At 44.7% G+C, this 20,448-nt stretch overlaps 2 non-coding genes across 2 annotated transcripts; both read right to left on the bottom strand.

Annotated features, from left to right (window-relative positions):
- Window positions 1-14,565: 14,565 nt before the first annotated feature.
- TRNAV-AAC (transfer RNA valine (anticodon AAC)) lies at window positions 14,566-14,638 on the bottom strand. The gene has a single exon. It is a non-coding gene; the product is annotated as a tRNA-Val (tRNA).
- A 5,081-nt stretch (window positions 14,639-19,719) lies between these two features.
- On the bottom strand, window positions 19,720-19,792 carry TRNAV-AAC (transfer RNA valine (anticodon AAC)). Its single transcript has one exon. It is a non-coding gene; the product is annotated as a tRNA-Val (tRNA).
- Window positions 19,793-20,448: the final 656 nt, after the last annotated feature.

The raw sequence follows: 20,448 nt of genomic DNA, 5'->3' as shown, positions 1-20,448 counted from the left end.
CCTTTCTTTCTTTCTTTCTTTCTTTCTTTCTTTCTTTCTTTCTTTCTTTCTTTCTTTCTTTCTTTCTTTCTTTCTTTCTTTCTTTTGTTTTTCTCTCTCTTTGTTTCTTCTTTCACTCCCCTCCTTTATTCCTTCCCTTTGGCGCGGTTCGTGTGTCCATCGAGATATGTGAAATTAAAAATCCCCATGTTAAAAATCCCATGTTAAAAATCCCCAGTTCGTCAAAATTATTCCGGAGCCCTCCACTACGGCACCTCTTCCTTCTTTCACTCCCTCCTTTATCCCTTCTCTTACGGCGCGGTTCAGGTGCCTAACGATATATGAGACAGATACTGCGCCATTTCCTCTCCCCCAATACAAATTATTATTATTATTATTATTATTATTATTATTATTATTATTATTATTATTATTATTATTATTAATTTTCAGTTTCCGCCATTTTGAAGTGAATGACGCAGTAGCGTAGCCTCTGTGATCAGCGCCCAAAAAGTGGGGTCGACGCAAGCAGACAGGACAGTTTGTATTTTTCCTCAGTGTCACTTTAAAGTTGGCACAGCCTTCGGCCTAAGAAAGCAGCCAGCAAAGCCACATAAAGCGGGGTCTTTTCGGCAAGACAGTATACAGGGTGTTTCACCTGAGACTTTACACAGTTTTTAAATATATGCTTTTATAATTACGAGAGCGCTTTTTTCTGCATAGCATCGTCAGACGTGTAGACTAAAACGTACTAACTAGCAGGCTGGTTAACTAATATGGAATAGTTAAATTTTGAACTATTAACGTTAGGCTCCATAGATTTGAGATGCGTGTAGGCCAACGTAATTAACCTCCGTATTAGTTTTTAGCACTTCGACAACGCCTGTTACCTTTGGCACTATGACCCAACAAATAATGATTGATTCGTGATCATAGCGACAGATTAACGGACGTTAAAGGGGTGTGATCTAAGTTGATTACCACGGTGATTAAGTAAATGCTGCTAATTAACCTTATAATTGTACCATTTAAGATCTTGGTTGCAGTTACAGAATTGTAGCCGATCGTCAGGCCACTCGATATAAGTTATTACATGTGCAGAATTGTAATAGTCCTTGGCGCAACGTGGAAAGGAATTTTGGGCTGTCCAGAGTCCAGGCGCACGGAAAGATCGCGCACAGGCCGCAGGAAGACGAAGCCACGGATATCTCTCGCCCGCCTAATCTAGCTGTGCGTCGCATCCCGCCGCTAGACACACGAGGAAGCGCGAATCGCTGTGCGCGTTAGTTATTCATGTTCTATAAAAAAAAACAACGGAAACGAACACGCAGGACAGGAACAGCAATGTGCGTGTGTGCTTGTGGGTGCATGTGTGTGCGTGTGTTGTGTGTGTGTCATTTTGGCAGATTTTGTGATAGACAGAGGGAGAGAGCGAAAGGAGTGTCAAACGTCCGCTGCGAGCTATGTCATTCCACAGGCATGACTAGGTGATCACCGCGGCCGCAGCGTGGCTGATGCGTCAGGTCGGCCGAAATTCCTATCGTGTGGCGACAATGGTAATTACTTTCTTACACATCTAATAATTGATGTGGCTGCCCTGATGACCCTCGAAAATCCTCTAATCACCATCAAATAAGGGCGTAGTGGCTAAAATGTTTAAGCTAATTAGCATACATTTGTTAAATTTCGTAGTATCGATTCCTGAGACAATTTTGTGGAAAACGCCAATGACGACTTAATGAAAGCTAAGGAATGATCATTTTCTGTAAAAAAGTACATTTTTGAAAAGTACTGAAAATCTGGCCGCGAACGACGAGTATATATCTGAGACATGTGTGGTAGGTCATTGAATATTCGTAATAGCATAGAAAATAAGGCACCACTGGACAGCGGGGGGCGGAAAAATCGCCGAGCTGAGCTGATACGCAGAAAACAAGAAACCCTTCTCCGCCTCGAAGAGGCCGCAGGGCAAGGTTACACTGTAAAAAAAAAATTCGGAAAAAACAGACATTTTCTGGCAGCTGTCTTGCCAGAAAGTGTCTGTACAGCTCTGTTTTCTGTTTCCCAGTTTTTCGGTTATTTACAATGTCACTTTTTTATTATTTACCGAAAATACGTGTAAAATTTTTTTGCAGTTACATTTTCTGTTTCGAAGTAAGTCTGTGATTTTAATATTTTTCTTCCTCATTTACTGAAAGCTTGTAAAATGTCTGCGAAATTCACTTTTCTGTTTTCGGGGATTCTGTTATTTTGCAGTGTTTCTTTTCTATCACGTACAGAAAACCAGTGAATAAAAATTGAATTCAGTTGTCTGTTTTTAACTGCCCTGTTAATTTACACACGTTTTTATTTTTGGTTTGCAGAAAATATGGCTCAAATTAATGCAAAGTTCTGTTGCCTGGTTGTCGTTCTTTTATTTCAATGCTTTTTCTCACAAAGTACGGTTTCTCTGCAAGTATTTAAAAAAGTGCACATTAAATTACAAATACGATCTTTACGCCGTTTACACCAAGGCAAGTGTGAGATTCCATAATTCGCTGCTCGAGGAAAGTTGCCTGTAGCTAATTTAACAACATCTCAATATGAAACGTTTGCACAACATACTTATTTTCATCGGTATAGCATTGCCTGAGAACCAAAAACAAAACAGCTTGATATGAAGGAGCACTGTATAAGATGAAAGTGAAAACATGAGACCATGATATTTAAGCAGTCTCCCAGCTCCAAGACTATTTGTGAGCACAATGTTTATCAATGCAATAATAAAACACATTACTTTGGAAAAGAAATGTGCTGTCGGAGAAAGAGCAACGCAAGCCAGCAATCTAAAAGTCGTAGTCTTTGAGTGCTATTACGACTGCAGCAACTCTTGGTGCCAGGTAGTGTTGCTTTCCGCCTGTCTTCTCAACCTTCGTTCCTCTTGCAGGATTAATAGCTGCAATAGCCCTGAACCAAAGAGCCACGAGCTGTCACTAACGACCAGGTACAATAACTAAAAACTTAATTTTTATAGTTGAAAGACAAAAATATACATGTTGTACACTTGCGTAACACTCCGACTTTGGCAAAACAAACTATGATGTGTTAAAAAAAATCAGGTCCCATGTATGCTCCGCTACGTTCTGAGTAGTAAAATTTCAGCAAAAAAAAAAAAACACACACTAATCTTACCTGTTCCCACCCAGAAAAAAAACTCTGGCTTTGTGGGGTGTCACATCACTGCTCAAACTTTCTTGGCAAGCTCCTCATCACGATAAAGCAGCAAGATTAGTTCTAACGAAAACCGTACATCAGCTGGACTCGCAGATACTGCTAGGCGGAAAGTGCTAATGGTGCTTCTACATTCTCATTGTTTACGAGGCGTATGTGTTTGCGGAGTTTCCGGTCATACGGATACCATCGGAAACAGAAGTCTTTAGGAGGCTAGTAAAGCCAATTAAGCGCCAGGTTTCTGAGTGATCGCATCATTTTACTCCCACATATTAAAGGAACTTGAGACAGACTTTCGTCTCCACAAGTGAGGTTTAGATCCAGTCAGTAATAATAACGCTGTCGGCTTCGTTCGTAGCTCATGCGTCCTAGAAACTCATAGCCCCGACAGTGCATGTGGCCTTATGAATGAGGAGGATTGAATAATAAAACAAGGTTAAACGTGCTTTATCAAATCGTTATGGTTTTTTTCTGCCTTACCTCTTGCTACCACAGTTTCCCAAGGCAGAACGCACCCCTCTCCAATCAAAAAAGAAATCCAGAATGCCGTACCCGGATTCCAATACCTTAAGTGCGTGTATGAATTGCGGCGGACAAAGAGTGGGACAGATACATTTTTTCCTACCCACTGATATTTTATATACAGGGTGATTTTTGTCACTTTTCCAGATTTTTATTTTAAGTACTTAGTTACGTCGGTGTGGTCTTCTGAGCTGGTTTGTACAGCAAGGCAGTCATTATGTATACCTCAAATCTATCAGTAGTTAAATTATTAACTGGGATAGACGTTTATATTTTTTATCTTAGAGGAATGGTTATATTTCAAAATAATAGCCGTCAACTTCGAATGTCAGCTCTTTCTTAAATATTCTTTATCGGCAGTACCGTTCGAAATATCGACTGTCAAAAATATGCGCCAGAAAGCTCGTTGAGTCGGCTTTCCAGCATTACACATTTATAAAAAATCGCTTCTCGCACTTCTAATGCATGCATCAAATACAGGCGCAGTTAGTTCATTGGATGATGCATAAGTTAACTAGATTTCGTCGGCAATAGCATGCACAGCGACGGCATTTTATAGTTAGGTAATGTGGGTAAGCCAATTGAAGAAGCTTTCATTCGATACTTCGAAATACATTGCGCGTAAAAAAAAAAATCTAAAAACAAGGATAACCTTCTATCTCGACGGATAAATTTTGCAATATAACCTTGCCCTCTAAAGCAGAAATAACAAAGTTTATTAGCTAATTTAAGCTGATTAGTCGTCTAATTATTGACCCATGTAAGGTACACTGCCTGTATAAAATATACGGCCCAAGGAGTTTGTTTGTAAGGTTTGGTATATGCCTCGTTATACACCCCAGCGGCCGTAACCTCTCGAAAGAGGAATGGCTTCGCGTCTTCAATCCTTCCAAGCTTTGGACTGCTGGATGTGCTTCGGAGCCCCACTAAACAGCTTAGAATCAAACCCCTTGGGCTGTATGCTTTTGACGGGGGCTGTAATTATGCACACTTTGCTGTATGTACAGTCCGGCCGAACAGAAAGCACCGGTGTATTTCTCACAGTTCTTAAAATACAAATCTGTAAATCTTAAAAAAAAAACCTTGCGCTTGCGTTCTGCACATGCGAGCTACCGTCCCCGCAAGCACCTTGCCTACGCCAAGCCTTTGCGGACTCGCAACTATAACTGTCTAATAAGTTGCCACCAAGCATGCGACTGCGCTATCACACCTGGCTTTGCTTACTTTGCTCAGAGGCCTCATGGTTTACTGCTTCATCATCCCCGATGACAAAATAACTAAGGAAGGTTAGAAACTGCACAAAAGGACGAGGACAGAAGGTAAAGAAACGTACACGACACCATGGGCGGATAAACAGTTGGCAGTCTGATTCCGTGGTGTAGTGTTCGTTTCCTTGTCCTCCTCCTTTTGCACAGTTTCTGACCGTCCTCGAAAATGAACCGACCAGTCCGCAAGAACGTCGTACTGAAAGTGTAATAACCAATGCGGCGTAAAGCGGATGACGGTGAGGTTGACGAGACGCAGGTATTGCTCGCTCAGTCTCGCTTTGAACACTCGTGCAAGAATAAGATTTTCTCACTCCGTACAACCCAGTAGCAATATTTTGCAGTAATTGCCCGATCCCGCTATAGAGTAACGACAGTAGCCAGCTTCAGCTTTAATTAAGAAATCGACAGGTCCAGACAAAATACCCAATGCATTCCTGAATCGTTACGCTGAACGCATTTCGAAATACCTGCTAGTTTTATATAAGAAATCAATAGAAACTGCAGAACTACCAGAAATGTGGAAAATAGCTAAGGTAATTCCGATACACAAATCAGGAGACTCAGCCAATGTTTCCAACTACCGTCCTATTTCTCTTACATCTACGGTCTGTAAAATTCTAGAACATTTAATTTTGAAGCACATTACAACGTTTCTTGAAGACCACAAATTATTTGTTCCCAATCAACATGTCTTCCGAGAAGGTTTGTCTACGACGACACAGTTACTAGAAACGGTCCATGACTTAGCTATGACCATCGATAAAGGGGGGCAAACAGATATGATTTTGCTTGATTTGTCAAAAGCCTTCAACCGGGTATCTCATCCTAAGCTTCACTATAAGCTAGTTAAGTTCCTTTGTAATGGTACAATAACTAATTGGTTAAAAGCCTATTTAAATGGTCGGCACCAGTTTGTCTTCTTTGAAAACAGCGAGTTGGACTTGGCGGAAGTATTCTCTGGCGTGCCACAGGGTTCAGTGCTTGCACCACTTCTTTTCCTTCTTTTTATTAATGATTTGAGCAAGAATATCGATGCAACAGTAAGCATGTTCGCGGATGACTGCGTCATCTACAAAGAAATCAATAGCACTGCCGACCAAATTGCCCTAAACAACTCCCTGCACTCTGTATCGAAATGGTGTGACAACTGGCAGATGTCCCTCAAACTGGAAAAAACTGTCTGCATGACAGTCACTAGAAAGAAACAGCCATTAAATTACAATTATGAAATCGAACAGAAGACACTCACAAAGGTAGAGCAGTTCAAGTATCTTGGCGTTATTATTGCCTCGGACCTACCATGGAACGAGCACGTGACACACATTACCACAAAGGCGCATTCTGCTCTTTACACGATAAGACGTTCCCTTCGACTTGCTTCACCGGAAACAAAACTTTTGGCATACATTTCACTTGTTCGTTCTGTGGTAGAATACAGTATTATTACCTGGCTGCCCTACACTAAACAATATATTGATAGATTAGAAAGTGTTCAGAGAAAAGCTGCCCGATTTATTTTCAACAAATACAGTCGCCATGAATCCCCCACACTGCTTCTGCAAAAAGCCGGCCTCTCTACAATCCACACACGGGCCAGACTGCTGCGGCTTAAGTGTCTGTTCCTCCTTTTGAATGATCGCACAAAACTAGAAAAGACTAGATATCTGCTTGAGCCTAACACACGTGTCACAAGAACAAAAGATGAAAAACACCTATCCGAATACAGATACCGTAGTGATACATTCAATCATTTTTCCCACATGTGATTCATGAGTGGAATATGTTGCCTCCAGAAATTGTGAACCAGATGTCCCTTGAAGGATTTGTATCGAAGCTAACAAACCATCTTGAAAATTATTAACAACAGTGTCCCCATGTGCGTTTATGTGTACCTTTGTGTATAGTGAAAAAGTTCCTTTTCTGCTGTTTCTTTCTTTTTTCGCACTTTTTGATATGTGTGTAAACCCGATCCTTTTACGGCTTCAAAGTGAGGCCAACAGTATGTACTAAATAAAATAAATAAATAATTCTTTGATTACAGCAGACGTGCTTAATTGAAAACACATCACGGAATTGAAATGTTAATTTATGGAAGGAGTAATTCACTTTACTGATTTGATAGTCGCCGCCAGAGTTAATCTCAGCCTTAGAAACACCGTTATGCAAGTTGTTTTAATAATACACTTAAGCCAGGAGAAAAGCACCAGGTCTATGCACTAAAATCTGCTTGTATTCCAGCAGGCTGTGATTCAAGTCAGTTCTAGTAGAGGCCCGGTGCAGCATTAATGTCACAGCGACGTACATATGAAATCGAACTTATAAGATTATCCGGGACATACGTATGTCATGCCCTCTATACGCTTCATAATTGAAGAAACGAACACTGATTTTGAGTGTTAAATCGGGCTAGTTGGTTAATCCTTGAGTGAAAAAAACAAACAAAATGTTTAATGATGCCTGCAATGTTTTCAGTGGATTCTCATTATTAAGATACGGCGGACATCGCTGTAAACACATGGCTAAAGCCTCGTTCAAAGTATGCCCTCCATGCTGCTTGCTACGATATTCAATGAATAGGCTATGCAGTTAAATTACACGCTCTATTTGCTGGTTTCGAGATGCTACAAAGATGCGCACCTACCAAAATAGCACAGATCGACGTCTGCACGCCTGGTTGCGCGCAGCAAGCACCGCTAACTCGTACCAGGTTGCTTGCAAGCGTCGGCGACAGGCGACGCGACGGACTATGCACTAAAATCTGCTTGTATTCCAGCAGGCTGTGATTCAAGTCAGTTCTAGTAGAGGCCCGGTGCAGCATTAATGTCACAGCGACGTACATATGAAATCGAACTTATAAGATTATCCGGGACATACGTATGTCATGCCCTCTATACGCTTCATAATTGAAGAAACGAACACTGATTTTGAGTGTTAAATCGGGCTAGTTGGTTAATCCTTGAGTGAAAAAAACAAACAAAATGTTTAATGATGCCTGCAATGTTTTCAGTGGATTCTCATTATTAAGTTACGGCGGACATCGCTGTAAACACATGGCTAAAGCCTCGTTCAAAGTATGCCCTCCATGCTGCTTGCTACGATATTCAATGAATAGGCTATGCAGTTAAATTACACGCTCTATTTGCTGGTTTCGAGATGCTACAAAGATGCGCACCTACCAAAATAGCACAGATCGACGTCTGCACGCCTGGTTGCGCGCAGCAAGCACCGCTAACTCGTACCAGGTTGCTTGCAAGCGTCGGCGACAGGCGACGCGACGGACTACGTCAGCATAAATGCGCATTCGCTCGAAGTCTAAGCTTAGCCCTTAAAAAGCAGTCAAGTAACCTGCGCCCTCAATGTGCTCGTAATTTGAGCATGCTGTCAAGCATCTACGCCGTTTGAAATTCTGCGCCAGCCTTCGAAGAGAACGGACACGTACGGGTGATCGACGGCCCGTGCCCAACATAACATGCATCTCACCGCCATAACAGTCCGTAATACGTGATATAATGAAATATGGTAGTTCTCATTAGTCGGTGAACCGAGCAAACACGATATCCAACATTAAAATTTTTAGATTATATTCCACAGCCATAGCAAAAGCCGTGTCGAATCTATTTGACGCTCAAGCCGATACATCGGCGGCGACCAGGTCGCCGAGCCTGCTGAGGCGAAGACATGCTTCACCGCAATACACGGGGGAGCGCAGCCGCGCATGCATTTTGCATGCGCAACCGCAAAGCGGGAAACGAATGATCCGCCTCCGGGTCGACGTTGCTTGTCGACAGCTAGGCAAGGGCCCAGACCGCAGCTTTGTCTTCTCGAGAAAGTTCGCGTGCATAGAGTTTGAACACTCGTGAGTTCGAGGATAGCGCCATCCGAACGGCCTCCACTCAGCCGTAGCCCCACGTGAGCAAGATGCGATGCCGCTGCCTTCGGAACGACAAGCTGACGTAGGGGCCGGAATCTTGCGATACTGGTTTCAACTCGCGCGATTGGCCGGTGCGCCGGCTGCATCACGACAGTCCGCGCGGTGGTCAATCGCGCGAGCCGATGCCCAAGCGAGAATCCGGCCTCTGGCAGATCTCAATTTAAACGCGCACACCACGCTAAAACACAGTGTAAATATTTCAAATAGCCCTTAGAGACAATCATGAACGCAAGGAAAATAAAGGCTTCGTGGTTGCTGTAGCGAGGCCGCAGCACGATTTAGAAGCTAGCACGATGGAACTAAACACACGACGCTTGCCGCTACGGCGGCGTCCGCGGCGGCAAGCCATTCGCGCGTCAGCACTCGTCCTGCTCGTTTTAAGTGCGTGTCAGAGCTGCGCCTTCACCATGAACAGTTTACGGAGCACAGACAGCTTGAAACCACAAGGTGGAGGATGATAGTTACACACAGCTCGGGCTTTTCCGCCATTTTGTGAGATGGGAGCTCCGTGCCCGTGCCCTAATATTTCGCTATAGTAATCAACCTCCATCGCACGTGTCATCTACAATACAGTTTATAGACCACCTCAGGTGACACAAACCAAAACATACTGTCTGTATCAAGCGGCAGAGATTGTTTTTTCCACTTATGTGTCCAAATAAAGTGAACCAATCGACGCAGCAAAAAATCCACCGCTCTTCATTCGGCAGCCATCTTGCGAAGTGCAGCTCCGCATCAAAGCAGCACCACAGAGTGATAGTTATGCGGAAAATTTAGCGCTACGCTTTAGTTTACCACACTCTAGGCTTTAAAATAAAGGTTTTTAGGTTTTCAGGTGCCCTATTCGTTGCTTATTTCTTCCTAGAAACGCACGTGACTAGACTGCAGCGGTCAAGAGCAAAAAATGTGTTTTTTTTTTGCTTGATCACGTTTCTGTTACTTCCAGTAAAAGATTTTTTCCGCACGGCGACAATAAATTTCGGCAAAAACGCCTGTAATTTTACACACTTTTTAACCGTGTAGGCTTATCGTTTTCAGGCTATGGTGCTAGAACGTCTACCTTGAAGTGGCTTTAAATTTGTTGAAATGCTCCTAGCAACAAAACACAAAGCAAGAACAAGGTGGCCGTCGGGAGCAGCAAAATGCCGCCCATTGCACTGCATGGCCTTTCCCCCGCTAGTCGTGTCTTAATTGTAATCATGTATTTTACACCATAATCGATATAAGTAAAATGTTCATGTGTTAGCCTTTGTTTCGTTTCCACGCTCTTCTGGAAATGAATAACGCCAAAAATTACCTTCTTTACTGCGGCGCAAAACAGACCGCAACTGCGCATCAACCACTTGATTGAAACAATCACTTAGCGATTAAGAACAAGGGTAGGTAGCGTTACGCACAAAGTTCGGCAACTGCATGGAGGTCGGAATGCGGCAACTGAGATGCTTCTGCCCTACCCCTTAAATGCAGCGTTTCTGCCTCCATCTCCCGTCTCGGCTTTGCACATTGTGTAGGCTGTAATATAGTTAACCACCACCCCGCTCATGTTTCCACACACTGCCTTTCTTCATAGTATGTCAGGCTGCACCTTCAGTAGCATCCTCTTCAATACTGGGATTGTGAGCTCGCTCTTCTATTCTCTTGGGGAGAAAAGTGTCTAATGAGGGTATTTTATTTTCAATGGCGCAACAAAAGCCGTCGTATGTAATGCAGCGGGAGCCACAGTACACGGCAAGAGGGTCAAAAGTGTGCGAAAAATGGCGGCCAAGATAGCTTTGCAGCTCCTTACAAGCTTGTGACAAAGAAAATGTGTTGTCAAGATGTATGATGCGGTAGCTGCTTTGTTTACTATGTAAAAGAAAAAAATTCACGCACTGAGTTATAATGACAGAAATTAGCGTCTTACGAAAATGTCGAGTTCAGTGCTCCAGACTGTTCACATACGTCTGCCTTCTTGCTCGTCAGTTATCGGATCATTTTGATTATAAAGACTTGCTCCTCAGCCATTTTCCCGCTCTTCTTCCTTCTCGCACAGCATCATCTCCAGATTATTCAGCTGACGAGGGAAAAACAAGGAGCCATCCATCACTAACCCACCTTCCCTACCTTCCAGAAGCTCCACCCACCACCAATTAACCACTCTTCAGCCTCCACAAGGCATCCACCAACTGGAAGCTCACGTAGCAGCTTAACAAAAAAGAGACGGCGAAATCAAATTAAAAGACGCAGTGTGAAATCCAGCTGGCCTCCATAAGCACCCACCATCCACCTGATTGCCCCCCTCAGCCCTTTCGGTAGTGGCTGCCGAAACACCCACCGTTAACCTAGACCCGCCGCCCTACCTCATTCTCACCCTCCAGATGCGCCACCCACTACATCCACCTACATCTCAGAGGAAAATTCCGCTTTTAAGTGGATTAGAGGAGATGTGGCTATAACGGTCATCGAAGGAGTTAACAGTCGTGTCAGTTTCCTGCAACCGGTTGGGCTGCCTCAGAGCATGCGGCAATGCGGCGCGCAATAGAATGCCGACGCTGCGCAGGCCAACAGATTTCCGCTAGTGCCTCTAATTCAATCATCGCTGTTTTTAGAGCTATGAGCGTTTTATCATTCAAGGTTCGAGACTGCCGGGCAAAAAAGAAGAAAGACATGTGCCTGCCAAGGATCGAACATGGGACCTTCCGCGTGTTAAGCGGATGGGATAACCACTACACCACAAGCACTTTTTTTTCTTTATTACCGACTTGGCAAAAACATACAATCACACAGAAAGGCAGCACTGCTATATACAAAGAGCTAAAAGCACTAGTTTAATTCTGTCTAGTGTATTGCAGTTAAAAATGCCTCATAGAGGACAGCTCGGCTAAGACCGGTAACCAATCGGGAAGTTCATTCTGTGCCCTGATAACATCCCTGATGTACATCACACTCTCAGCGAAATATTGCAGAGCGGGACCTATAACAACATGTTCATGTCTTACATCCATTCTTGTTTTCCACATGCTGTGCATGCACAGCAGCAGCATCATGTCACACGGCACTCCTTCAGGTGAAGCACACGGCACGAAACCTATCCCAAAAGGCGTTATCAGCAAATATTTTTTTAAAGCTCGCTGAAGAATATCCCAGAGGAAAACTGCATCGTGGCAGTCGAAAAAGATATGTTGAATAGTTTCTGTTTTTTTACAAATTATACAGTTAACGCTCCAAGGCACAAAGAGACCTTCGCTTTGCACCCATGGCTTCACTATTAGAGTGGCAGTATGCAATTGAAAGAAGAAAGACTTGGCCGAAGCGCTGATTGGCAATCTTTTAACCCTTTTAAGGACATCACGCTCAGAAGCCAATTTATACACAGCACGATACACTGGTACCGGCAAGAACACATCACTTAGATCCTTATATAGCATCTTCCGCGAGACATTGGCCAAATACTCTCCCGAAAACCTCGCATGGAGAATACGAAAAGATGCGACAACTTCATGCAAAAATGGACTTAACGCCGTTGTGCTTGATATAGTGGACAGTATATACACAGGTAGTGAATGACGTAATCGCACTTGTATTATTTTTCTTAGAAAATGATCACTTTGATCGTGCAAGAAAAAAAGCCGGGTAACTACTTGTTTGAGAAATAAATGCGATAGCCCGACACTCCCGTTCCGTGCGGCATGGAATAGGTTGCACCGGCTTGTACGTTCCCATGTAGAGGCTCATACAAACTTCGCAAACACTCAGTGCAGTTTCTGCACCGCCGCTCTTGCCATGCACAACGCTTGCAAAACATAAAATATTTTAGCAACCAGAAATACTTTACACACAGTGGTTTTCGAAAATATGGAAATATTGTGCCCTTCCCATTTAGCTGTCTGAGATTTAACTCGCTGTGTTTCCTCTTCCCAATATTCTTTACTGTTCCCGTAACGCTTGGGAGGGATTTTAAGGTACTTGCCAGGAGTTATCGTACATTGCATTTGGCAGAAAACTTCTGGAGTGTGTTCCCAGTCTCCATGCCAGAATCGTAAGCATTTTGTCCAACTTACTGCGCTACCAGTTACCCTACATAACTCCGCGGTTTCCTTAAAAACTTCACGCACACTGTCCTGGTCGGCACAAAACACTGCGATGTCTTCTGCACAGGCCAAAATTCTAACTTCTGCATGAAAGAAGGTATACCCTCGAATGTTTGGTCCCGTAAGGAGTCTCAAACAGAATGGCTCCAAGTAAAGGGCGAAGAGGAGGGGCGAGAATGGACCGCGATGTCGGACAGAAGACAGCACTGGTATGCTTTCACTCAAATCCCTGTTTATGACTAATTTAGCGAGCACTCTTTATAAACCATTGGCACGCCGTCAGTGATGACAGAGCCGACATTCACATGCTCCAAAAGCGCGAACAGGATATCGTGTCTGACCCTGTCGAATGCCTTCTGCAGAACTAATTGCAGCATAGCTACGCGGTCTTGCATTGCGTCGCAACATTCCAGGACACTTCTTGTGGAGTATATATTCTCAGAAATTGACCTGCCTTTCATGCCGCACGTCTGGTGCGGACCTACGAGTGACGTGATAACATTCTGTAGCCGACTGGCAAGCACCTTCATGCATATTTTATAGTCGACATTTGTTAGACTTATAGGACGATAGTTTTCGACGCAGGGTAAAATAACAGTGTCCTCAGTTTGGGGTATTAATGCTATAGGAGAATTGCTGAAAGACGGAGGGGTCCTGTTGTGTTCATAGCATTCTGCTATCACACGCTGTAGGCAAGAAGCCATTTCAACTTTAAAAAACTTGTATATGGCGGCACCAAAGGCGTTCAGCCCAGGCGACTTACTGGCACCTAATTCGTCAATGGCTGCTTATATTTCTGGCACACTTATAGGTCTCTCAAAAGTCTGCTTGACGTCATCGTCCAGAACAGGCATGAACGGAAGAAAGTCGGCTCTGAAGTTGCCAATAGCATTTAATTTCTGGCTAAGCAGCTCTCTGTAATATTCCAAAAAGGCCCGCTCAACCAACGCCTTTTCACTGGTAGCTTCATTGTGATAACAATTTTTGTTCATAATTTTTTTCACCGCATGCCTCTTTTCTTCACTCAACGGTCGTTTTGTGGGCGTTTCACCTTGCCAGAGCCTCTCGGCACGTGCCCTTATCACCGTGCCGTGGTGCCTCTCTTCATCAATAACTTCAAGTTTACTTTTTATTTCTTTTATTTCTTGCACGAATGCTCCCGGCTTGAAGCGTTCTGCGCTTAACATATAGTTTAGTTGGTTATGGAGCTCTTTTTCTTGTTGTCTTTGATTGTGTCTCAGTACACACGCTCTTTCTATCGCGGCGAGTTTAAGATTGCATTTAATTTGTTCCCATTCATATATGAATTTGCCAATGTTCTCAGCAACAAGCCGACTACACCACAAGCACAGCTATCGAGGTGGCTTTAAAGTGTAACGGTCATCGAAGGAGTTTACAGCCACGTCGGTTCCCTGCAAACGGTTGGGCGGCCTGAGAGAGAGCCTGCGGCACTGCGGCGCGCAATAGAATGCCGACACTGCGCAGGTCAACGGATTTCCGCTAGAGCATGTGATTCAATCAGCACCGTTTTTAGAGCTATGAGCGTTTTATCATTCAAGGCTCGAGACTGCTGGCAAAAAAGACCTGTGCCTGCCAGGGATCGAACCTGGGACCTTGCGCGTGTTAGGCGGATATGATAACCACTACGCCACAAGCACTCTTTTTATTGACTTTTTTACAACAGCCACATCACTCCACTAAAACACGCTGACCGCGCTCGGGTCAACGCAGGAATTTAAAATTTCTTCAGAGCAGCACGTTCATCGAACACGGGTAGCCACTCAGGTGGCTCTAGTTGGGCACGTTAAGCTTCCCGCACGTACATAACACTTTCTATAAAATTTTCTCTCACTGGCCGAACGTTTACATCAGCATTTTTAAATGCCATCCTTGTTGTGCATAAACTATGCAGGTCAAGTAGCATGATGAGGTCATAAGGGAAACCCCCCTCGTCACCTACAGGGAAAAACCGGATCCCATCGGGTGTGATTGGCAGCTCTTTCTTTAACGTCTTTTGAAGGATGTCCCAATGAAATACATAATCCAAAAAGTTGATGAATGCATGTTCAATCGTTTCTGGCTTTTTGCACAAAAAGCAATTTACGGTCCATGGCACAAAAATTCCCTTCTTATCTAGCCATGTTTTGACTGGAAGTGTGTTGCTATGGAGTTGAAAGAGAAAGTTTTTAACGCAGGGTTTTACTGGCATTCTTTTCGCCCTTTCGGGAACATCCTGCCCTGAGCCTGCACAGCTTAGCTGTGGGCACATTGTTATGGGTAGCAAGACATGTAATAAATCTTTATACAATTTCTTTTTTGTTACCGAACTTAAGTACAGCAAAGAAAAACGCACTTTCAACCAGCGAAAAGACAAAACAACCTCGCGTCAAAATCCTTCTACCTTGCACTTCTTTTAGCAGAACATGACACGATGTACTCGAGGAGAGCATTTCGCAGATGTACTTGGATGAATGTGCGCATAAAATCATCATTCTGGTCTCGAAGAAAGAAAAAAACGCGACACAATTTGCCTCAAATATAGGTGGACAACACCTACACCACCATTACGAAGCGAATGGAACCAATTGTTCCTGCTCGTACGTTCCCATGTGCTACGCCCCACAAAAACAGCAAATTCTCAATGTATTCTTTGTAAGTTAACACGCGACATAAATAATACCTCCAGAACATACCATATCTTTGCGACTAGAAAAAGATTAGCAATAGTTGCATGTGCGAACATGGAAAGATTGCGACCGTTCCATGCAACCGTTTTATCCCGAGCACTTTCTATTTCATCTTTCCAGTATTGATCGCTGTCATCACAGTGCAGGAGGGGCACACCAATATATTTTAAGGGCAGCGCTGTCCATTTTACGTTGGAAGACACTTCAAGTTGTTGGTCCCACTCGCCATGCCAGAAACCTACTGACTTGTCCCAGTTAACGCGACATCGTGTTTTATCGCAGAAATCATCCGCCGCCTGAACAGCTTTTTGAACGCTGGCTCGATTATCGCAGAAGATAGCGACATCGTCCGCGTACACAAGCACCTTAACTTCTGCTCCCTCGAGCGTGAAACCGCGAATCCTTTCATTATGTATCAGGCTTAAGCAAAAGGGTTCAAGATATAACGCGAAAAGCAAGGGGGACAATGGACAGCCTTGCCTCACAGAGGATTTTACAGTGATGCTTTCTCTAAGTCTTTTATTTACAATAAGGTGCGCCGCACGCTCAGGGTACGCCATTTCGACACCTCTTGGTGATAATATTCCCAATATTGACATATTCTAGGAGCTGAAAAAAGATGTCATGGGATACTCGATCAAACGCTTTCGCCAGATCGAGTTGCAACATAGCAACTTGAACTCCGAGAGCGTCGCAGCACTCGAGAATGCTTCTCGCCATGTGTACATTGGTGGTAATGGTGCGCCCTTGAATACCACAGGTTTAATGTGGACACACCAGATATTTTATAACGCCTTGTGTCTTTCTTGCCAGCACTTTCATAAAGACGTTATAATCGACGTTGGTGAGGCTTATTGGCCGATAGGACCCCACCAACAGTAGCCTAGTTGCGTCGTCACACTGCGTAATCAAGACAACATGAGCCGTCTTAAATGTTGGTGGCCATTGTTCCGTATCATAAGCCTTCTTGAAGACTCTATGCAAAAAATAACTGAGCTCTCCTTTGAAAACATTATAGAAAACGGCGCCTAGGCCATAAGGTCAAGGTGACTTTCCTGCACTTAGCTGGTCATTCAAACATTCTATTTCAGTTACACTGATTGGCGCTTCCAATCTTTCCTTAACGCTATCATCTAATTTGGGCATTCGTCGCAAAAAATCAAGTTCAAAACCTTCTTTCTTTGTATGCTCCTTTCCCTGTAAATCTCAATATTGATCGAAAAATCCGGCTTCTATAAGATTCGGGTCGGTGGTTTCTTTATTTCTGTACAGTATTTTGTGCACTTCATTTTTTCGGGCATAACTCTTTTCGTCACTCAGGGATCGCTTAGTGGGCGTCTCTCCTAGCCATAATCGCGCAGCGCGTGCTCGCACCATGGCCCCTTTATACTTGTCTTCATTTACAAGCTTAAGTTTGCTTTTCACTTCCTTTATCTGCTTCATACAGAAACCAGGCTGCGCACTTTCGATGTTCAGCAGTAACTTCAGTTGGCACTGCAAATCCTTTTCTTTTTGCTTTTCCTTGTGTTGCAGCACCGTTGCTCGCTCGATTGCTTTCAGTTTTACGTTGGCATTAAAGCCTTCCCAACTGGCGGCAAAGCTACTATAATCATTCGCTGCAGTGTGCAGCAATTGTTTTACATCGTTTACAAAGAGATCGTCGTCTAAAAGTTTAGCATTTAATTTCCAGAGATCCTCGTTAAATTGCGACTTCCTTACTTTGGAACCTAGGCTGAACACAACGAGGAAATGATCAGAAAAAGATACTGATATAATAACATAGTTTCACACAAAGGTGCCAAATCCATCGATATATAAATGCGATCAAGCCTAGCATGGCTCTCACCTTAGAAATGCGTGAAATTCACCTGAGTCCATGCGGATTAAAGACAGACAACATCTATTCACTCATAATCGCCAGCCAGCCCTTTCAATACATTAACACTTTGATCTCTTACTGGCTGATTTCAGATACGGCTCTAGATTTTCAAAAACACCTTTCGATCACATTCTTTGTTGGGTGTGTAAATGCATATTACACGCCAAAAAGACCCAGTAAAGGCAAAATCTAGGACAATAAATCGACTATTTTCACAAAAAAAAGCTTGTTCCTCCACAATTCCCAGACTCTTGCGCATAAATAGCGCGCAACCTGTAGATGCTCCAATAGCATGAGAAATGCACACATTGTAGCCGGCAGTCAAAGCCTGCACCGTGCGGTCCGTCTGCTCTTGGCTGCTGACCTTGGTTTCTTGTACGGCAGCGAGGTCAATGTCGTTTTCAATGAATAGGCGGCTAACCTTGTACTGCCTACGCCTACTTGCCAAGCCTCGTACGTTCAATGTGGCTACACGTAGGGCTTTCTTAAAATTCTCTGCCATGTTTTATCTGAGCAAAAGGGCCGCATGTTGCTTACCTCGATATGTAGTACCATAAATCGTACGTCGTTTACAGATACAGTCGCTCCCGCCGCGCAGGAAACGCCGACTCCCTGCCATGGTGCTGGGTCTTGAGATGCTGCCATGATGTACGCAAATGTTGGTTGCTTAAGCTGAGGGACAATAAGCCCCCGCTCTTTCGTGGGCTTCTGGTTGACCACTTTGCGGTCAGGGGGAACTGTCTGTTTGGACTTGAAGCCTGGTCACCGAGTCACAGCTGTGTTGAGGGGGCGGTTCCACGCTGGAGCTGTCTCCAGCACTCACCGTCTCATCATGCACTCTTTTTGCTGGCCCTCCGCTCGTGGCATCCATAGGTTGCGCTTTTTCTTGCTCGTCCACCACCCAAATTGTTTTCGTGGCACTACCGGAGTCATTGTCAACAGCCTTTTCGCTGGGCAGGCTTTCACTCACATGAACTTGTTTACCAGTGGTAACATTAGCACAGTGATTTTCCTTTGCGCGGTCAGGTGCGTCACTGGCTGGGACCAGCGCTGGTTCACCTGCCGCTCTCCTGGAAGTCTCTTCCGCATCTCGAGTGTCCATGATGTGCTCCGCCACCAAATAAGTCTTCGGTTGGCTTGTGGTGGAAGCTTATGTCTTGGCACACTAGGTATCGTCGTGCCCAAAGCGTCGGCATCGCGATCACCGTGGCACCTTGCAGTCTCGCCTGATGTGGCCCGTGTTGCCGCACCATAAACACAACGGAGGCCGATTCGGCACCACCACTAAGGCAACCTCGATCACCTCCGACACGTAGCTGATGAGGCAGGTCGTCAATCGTGCTTCCCGGCCTCAACTTCACGGCAACTAGCCTTGTCGTCGACGCTCTGTCGCTGATGCAGCGAACTCGCCATTTCTCTCGGGTAACTTCTGCTACCTGGCCTTAAGCTGCTAAGGCAGCCCGCACGTCGTCGTCGCTGACTCCGTGAAGTAACCAATGAAGTTTAAGTCTAATGTCTTGGTTATCCGGATTAATTACAAGGCACCGACGCTCCTTGACGACGAGCTCTCTTTATGAAGCATGCGCTTTGTCGCTTCAGCTTTCTTGAGTGTTACCGCCCAAACATGATTCATTTGGTACGCCGCCAGCGCGATGACGTCGGGCAGCGCACCAGAATCCGCTAGAGCATCCCTGAAATCTTCGACACGGAACGGCCGAGCCTTTATATCCACGTGCAAAAAGACGGTATTCAAAACTGACCTGAGGGCAGTTCCGACAGTATAACTTGGTAGTCCTGTTCAGCTTCATCAAAAACCCTGTCACCGCGGCCAGAAACGTCCGCTAACACCGCTCCGTTGGAGCACATGATAAGCACGTCCGCTCGCTAGCGCGGCCGGAAGTCGAATCCCATAACTACACCACAAGCACAGCCACCGAGCTGCCTTTTGAAGTGTAACGATCATCGAAGGAGTTTACAGTCGTGCCAGTTTCCTGCAACTGGTTGGGCGTCCTGAGAGAGAGCATGCGGCACTGCGGCGCGCAGTAGAATGGCGACGCTGCGCAGGCCTACGGATTTCCGCTAGAGCCCGTAATTGAATCAGCACTGTTTTTAGAGCTATGAGCGTTTTATCATTCAACGCTCAAGACTGCCGAGCAAAAAAGAAAAAACGACATGTGCCTGCCAGGGATCGAACCTGGGGCCTTCCGCGTGTTAGGCGGATGTGATAACCACTACACCACAAGCACAGCTACCGAGGTGCCTTTAAAGTGTAACGGTCATCGAAGAAGTTTACGGTCGGTTCGGTTTCCTGCAACCGGTTGGGCAGCCTCAGTGAGAGCATGCGGCCACTGCGGCGCGCAATAGAACGCCGACGCTGCGCAGGCCAAGGGATTTGCGCTAGAGCCTGTAATTTAATCAGCACTGTTTTTGAGCTATGAGCGTTTTATCTCTCAAGGCTCGAGACTTCCGGTGCCTGCCAGGGATCGAACTTGGGACCTTACACGTGTTAGGCGGATGTGATGACTACACCACAAGCACAGCTACCGAGCTGCATTTAAAGTGTAACGATCATCGAAGGAGTTTACAGTCATGCTAGTTTCATGTAACCGGTTGGGTGGCCTTAGTGAGAGCATGCGGCACTGCGGCGCGCAGTAGAATGCCGACGCTGCGCAGGCCTACGGATTTCCGCTAGAGCCCGTAATTCAATCAGCGCTGTTTTTAGAGCTATGAGCGTTTTATCATTCGAGGCTCGAGACTGCCGGGCAAAAAACAAAAAAAAAGACGTTAACTGTAATATTTGTAAAAAAAACAGAAACTATTGAACATATCTTTCTCGACTGCCACGACGCAGTTTTCCGGCGGGATATTCTTCAGCGAGGTTTTAAAAGAGATTTGCCGATAA

This window comes from Amblyomma americanum, chromosome 4 (genome assembly GCF_052857255.1).
Source record: "Amblyomma americanum isolate KBUSLIRL-KWMA chromosome 4, ASM5285725v1, whole genome shotgun sequence".
Taxonomy (NCBI): domain Eukaryota; kingdom Metazoa; phylum Arthropoda; class Arachnida; order Ixodida; family Ixodidae; genus Amblyomma; species Amblyomma americanum.
This window is presented reverse-complemented; position numbering and strand designations above follow the sequence as displayed.